At 38.2% G+C, this 6,377-nt stretch overlaps 1 protein-coding gene across 1 annotated transcript in view; it reads left to right on the top strand.

Annotated features, from left to right (window-relative positions):
* Positions 1–6,377, top strand: part of LOC144441436 (TNF receptor-associated factor 2-like) — a 311,144-nt gene that overhangs the window by 206,546 nt on the left and 98,221 nt on the right. The gene's annotated exons all lie outside the window — the stretch shown is intronic.

Here is a 6,377-nt window from a genome sequence, read left to right as displayed (position 1 = left end):
AATTCTCATTTTGTTGTGTGTCTTTCGTCTGCGTTTTTTTCCCGACAAACGTCCTATTATAAGAATTATTGCGTAATCTATGAATGGTGGACAGAAGTAGATACATAGTATGGACGATATAAGAGCGCCACCTGCGATGAAGCTTGTTGATCGGGACTATAGCTTTAATGATGTGAAACATTCAAAATAACATGTTATACATGAAATACAACGGCTCTTCATATCAGCTGGTGGTCGCTGGTGGCGTTTCATAGATCCAGTTTTTAGCACGAGGCCAGTCAAGCCACGTCAGTTAATATAAGCTTAGTATCATTTCAAATGCAGTTACAGGTACACGTTGAAAGATCTCCTGGATAGATGTAAGCTATTGGTTTGTGACGTAATTACAGTGGCAAATTGTTCCAGCGTAGCGGTGTTTCACGTGCGCGCAAAATCTTGCGCAATTGAAAATTATATGAATTAAATTTATAAATGGACTCGTACATCAGACATGTATCCGATGAACAAAGTCTGCAGGGATTCGACTTTGTCTGAATAATGTCCTGTGATAAGTACAATAGTGATTGGCCTTGTAATGCTTTTGAGATGGTGTACAGGGATTTCATCCTACATTGCGCTATTTTAACCACTGAAGCTCACAAAGTATTGAACAATGTAAAATGCTCACGTTTCTTTACCCTTCCTCGTGATCCTTGCATTCTGTGAGTGTTGCAATGGATTGATATGCTCGTATAGCAGGTGCATTACCATGGTCAAGTTTCAAAGAAAGTAGTGCTCGAATAAGTTCGTGACTTATATTTGTAGGAAGATAGTTATTATATTAATATCAACAGAAATAAGGAAGTGTCGGGTATTTGCATAATCACCGAATGTGAACAATACTACACTACGTTTTGATTAAAAAAAAGAACCAAAAATAATTACGTAATCGACCTGAAAAAAATACGACTTGTTGGCAAAATGAATACAAACAATACGGAGTATGGTAGCATGTTCGGAAGGTAATACTTCATGCAGTACTATTATAGAAGTGGCTATGTTTTTGTGGTGTTTTTTTTTTAATTCGGGTTTTTGGGTTTTTTTTGTAAAAGTATTCATGGTCTTGGCTCGAGTTGAGATGTTTTAAAAGTAAAAATTAGATGTAGCAAATAAAAAATAATAAACAAAATGTACTTTCGAAGCATACTGTAACAGTGGAAAATACAACTGGAAACAATTATCCGTTGCTCTCAGAATAGTTTTCACTCAATTTGTTATTTTTAGCATGCAGGGCCCGTTCTCTCTTATTTGAAACATGCGCGAGTCACAACTAACTATGGTGATTTTGTGATTTGTGGCAAATTATGAGGCTAGAATCTTTCCTATATAACTTTACCAAAATGTGAGGTATATATGAGTTATGCTTTTACTTTCATTTCTTTTCGTTTCTAAAACAAACTGTAAAATGAACGGGCAACTTGCAGATTCCCAAATCTCCTATTTACATTGAAATACGACAATTACTTAGTTATTTTCGGAATATCCCCATACTCTAGATAAATCACACTCCTGCGCGCTGAATAGTTTTTTGCTGTACTAACAACGAACCTTATGTGGCCAGGAATCGAACATTCGTGACACTCACTTGTTTCAGTTAGAAAAAAACTTCCCTTTTCGAAAAAATGTTATGGAGATTAGTCCCCAGCGTCATTGTCACAAACCTGCGAAGAGGAGCCGAGGCATTGATCGGCACAACATTGTACAGTTAGACACAGTCTCTCGGAGAGACTAAACATTTCTTGCTGTTCACAAATGTAGACATTTCTACTAGGCTACATCCATTTCGTAGGGTCTATGAGCCATCTCAGACCACTATAGTGGTCTTAGAATCCATGTAGTCCTGCTTGCATACGGAGTAAGTTGTCCCTTCCTTCTCCGTCCTACAAAGAGACGGTCGTGAAACCTGGGCTTACCAGAAATGCTGGTAACTAAAGAATTAACGCACCTGTGTTCAAATATTAGCACTAAATCGACTGTTTAGTAATTTTACCTCACCTTGGCTACAAAAGTCCCAGTCCGGAGGACCAGAAATCCCGAAATAAAAGTACAATCGTAATTTTTTTTCGCAAAGAGGAGCATTACGGACGATGCCAAAGTGGATGTCCCGATCAAATGTAGCAGAACTTGTGACATTAGTCGGAAGTGGAAAAGTTCCGATTTCGACACTTTTTGTGATCATACCAGCGACTACTATCGTCAAAGAGATGAAAAAACGTGTACATCTATTGATCGATTGCTTTTTGTAGGACGGTGTTGAGAGAAACTCGTGTACCGTCTGCAAGCAGGACTGTGATCCATGGTACATCGATCGGATTAAAAGGTGTCAACTAGTTCTAGCAAGATGTTTAGTTTTTAGACAAACAATTTTTATTTACACATAGCCCCAAATCGTAGGCTGGTGGCGTTATTCACCATATGGGTACATGTCCAACAAGGTGCTAAAGGGGTGTTACATCGGCAGAATTGTAATGTGGGGCGCCCCCACACGATGCTTCATTTAGAAACAGCTACAAACCTTCTGGCTGACCGGAATATGGTGTCATCGGAATGTTCTGTTCTCACATTGAATATATCAATATTAGCGGAAAGACCTTCGAAAATACAAACTTTTAAGATTTTAAAGGCATATAGCCCGCCTCCTCCCTCGGGTATTAGGACATGTCTGTGTATGGACTTGGTGCTGAAATCGTGTTGTTCATTCTGGTCCAGCGAGACCTAGCTTGGGAGTAATTATCTATTTTCCTTCTTAAAGTAAGCGGTTATTTGAGATTTTATGTCTTTTATTTTGATTCATGAAAGCAGATTTATTTTGTTGAGACCGTTGTGCTCCTCGGAGACAATTTTGTTTGTATTTTAACTCGGAGTTGGGTCATGGTCAGGGAAGCTCAACTAACTAAGTTCTACTCTCCCAAGAACCCTAGCCTGTCGCCGTTAATATTCTGACGGCAGCCATAGGCCTAAAGGCCTGTTTCTCAAACTTACACTGGCTGCAACTCCGACATTTTTTCATCACCAAAGAACCATATGTATGCACTAAAAGGTCATCAATTACTTTTAAAAGACACTGTCTCTAGTATCTGTTAACTAGTGTCAGTGGTCACAGTATTCTACTAGTTGTAACTGGGGTATCATTTTTCGATCAGAATATATTCACTGGAAGTTGTTAAAATACCAATAATTAGTCACTATACATTGTAATCAATGGTCAATATTATCCATAAGATCTACAGAAACAGATTTAGATTGAAATTGTGATCGGCGTTGGTGGCGTGGACCCCCCCCACCCCCCAAAAAAAAAAAAAAAAAAACCTCCAACAACAACAACAACAACAACAACAACAACAACAACAACAACAAACAAACAAACAAACAAACAAACAAACAAACAAGATAATTTTGATTTGATTTCTCATGTATACAGCTACAAAAAATATGTTTACCCACAGCGGATCCAATTGTAGGATATTACGAGCAAGGTTTTTGATCTAAAAATATCTTTTTTTAAACTTTTCAGTTAAAGCGAGGAATGGCAAGGGGGTATAAGTGGCGAGGACAGTCTCGTCGCTAGTGGCGCTGTACAAATCAAGTTTTCTGAGTCACTTTGAGGATATCGAAGACCCGCAAATCATGTGAACGACCGTGTTTAAGATTATTATGATGGTCTGATTTCATGGGGCAAGGATTTGACGTTCACTTACAAGACTAATCTTCACATTGCTATTACACATTACGATATTATGAGGCTTAGAATCATTCCTATATAACTTTACCAAAATGTGAGGTATATATGAGTTATGCTTTTACTTTCTTTTTTTTCGTTTCTAAAACAAACTGTAAAATGAACGGGCAACTTGCAGCTTCCCAAATCTCCTCTTTACATTGAAATACGGCAATTACTCAGTTATTTTCGGAATATCCCCATACTCTAGATAAATCACATTCCTGCGCGCTGAATAGTTTTTTGTTATACAAACAACGAACCTTAATATGTGGCCAGGAATTGAACATTAGTGACACTCACTTTTTTCAGTTAGAAAAAACTTCCCTTTTCGAAAAAATGTTATGGAGATTAGTCCCCAGCGTCATTGTCACAAACCTGCGAAGAGGAGCCGAGGCATTGATCGGCACAACATTGTACAGTCAGACACAGTCTCTCGGAGAGACTAAACATTTCTTGCTGTTCACAAATGTAGACATTTCTACAAGGCTACATCCATTTCGTAGGGTCTATGAGCCATCTCAGACCACTATAGTGGTCTTAGGATCCATGTAGTCCTACTTGCATACGGAGTAAGTTGTCCCTTCCTTCTCCGTCCTACAAAGAGACAGTCGTGAAACCTGGGCTTACCAGAAATGCTGGTAACTAAAGAATTAACGCACCTGTGTTCAAATATTAGCACTAAATCGACTGTTTAGTAATTTTACCTCGCCTTGGCTACAAAAGTCCCAGTCCGGAGGACCAGAAATCCCGAAAAAAAAGGTTCAATCATAATTTCTGTCGTAAAGACAAGCATTACGGACGATGCCAAAGTGGATGTCCCGATCAAATGTAGCAGAAGTTGTGACATTAGTCGGAAGTGGAAAAGTTCCGATTTCGACACTTTTTGTGATCATACCAGCGACTACTATCGTCAAAGATATGAAAAAACGTGTACATCGATTGATCGATTGCTAATATTTGATAGTTTTGTATGTGATTCTTTTGTAATTGGCGCAAAAACATTTTGCTTTCGCACTTGCTTTAGGTCGGTTACATTGCTTTTTGTAGGACGGTGTTGAGAGAAACTCGTGTACCGTCTGCAAGCAGGACTGTGATCCATGGTACATCGGATTAAAAGGTGTCAACTAGTTCTAGCAAGGTGTTTAGTTTTTAGACAAACAATTTTTATTTACACATAGCCCCAAATCGTAGGCTGGTGGCGTTATTCACCATATGGGTACAGGTCCAAGAAGATGCTAAAGGGGCGTTACATCTGCAGAATTGTAATGTGGGGCGCCCCCACACGATGCTTCATTTAGAAACAGCTACAAACCTTCTGGCTGACCGGAATATGGTGTCATCGGAATGTTCTGTTCTCACATTGAATATATCAATATTAGCGGAAAGACCTCCGAAAATACAAACTTTTAAGATTTTAAAGGCATATAGCCCGCCTCCTTCCTCGGGTATCAGGACATGTCTGTGTATGGACTTGGTGCTGAAATCGTGTTGTTCATTCGGCGGAGTTGTATATATGGTCCAGCGAGACCTTGCTTGGGAGTAATTATCTATTTTCCTTCTTAAAGTAAGCGGTTATTTGAGATTTTATGTCTTTTATTTTGATTCATGAAAGCAGAGACCGTTGTGCTCCTCGGAGACAATTTTGTTTGTATTTTAACTCGGAGTTGGGTCATGGTCAGGGAAGCTCAACTAACTTCTATGTACTCTCCCAAGAACACTAGCCTGTCGCCGTTAATATTCTGACGGCAGCCATAAACCTAAAGGCCTGTTTCTCAAACTTACACTGGCTGCAACTCCGACATTTTTTCATCACCAAAGAACCATATGTATGCACTAAAAGGTCATCAATTACTTTTAAAAGACACTGTCTAGTATCTGTTAACTAGTGTCAGTGGTCACAGTATTCTACTAGTTGTAACTGGGGTATAATTTTTCGATCAGAATATATTCACTGAAAGTTGTCGAAATACGAATAATTAGTCACTATACATTGTAATCAATGGTCAATATTATCCATAAGATCTACAGAAACAGATTTAGATTGAAATTGTGATCGGCGTTGGTGGCGTGGACCCCCCCCCACCCCCCCCCCCCAAAAAAAAAAAAATCAACCAACCAACCAACAAACAAAAACCAAAAAAAAAAATTTTGATTTGATTTCTCATGTATACAGCTACAAAAGATATCATTACCCACAGGGGATCCAATCGTAGGATATTACGAGCAAGGTTTTTGATCTAAAATATATTTTTTTTAAACTTTTCAATTCCTATTACATATTACAATATAAGCTTACACATTGTAAATAAAATACGGTATATAACAATCTGGGGTAAACGTAGAATTTTTGAAAGGTCAAATTTACACCAAAATTTTGTCATTTTGCAATGAAATATGGCCACCGAATACAGAATTTACTGTATATATTGGAAAATAAAAGATTTTTGATGACCTTGTAAAAGAGTGAACACATATTATTCCAAAAGTGCCAGAGAATTAAACTAAATTTGTCCGAACACCTACCTTAACCACCCATCACAACCAGACTCTCTTCACATTCAGACATGTACACAAGTAAAAGATTTTAGACTAAAACTAATGTTTATTACAAAGTAAT

Source organism: Glandiceps talaboti, chromosome 10, assembly GCF_964340395.1.
Source record: "Glandiceps talaboti chromosome 10, keGlaTala1.1, whole genome shotgun sequence".
Taxonomy (NCBI): domain Eukaryota; kingdom Metazoa; phylum Hemichordata; class Enteropneusta; family Spengelidae; genus Glandiceps; species Glandiceps talaboti.
The sequence above is the reverse complement of the archived record's forward strand: the minus strand, read 5'-3'. Positions and strand labels throughout refer to the sequence as shown.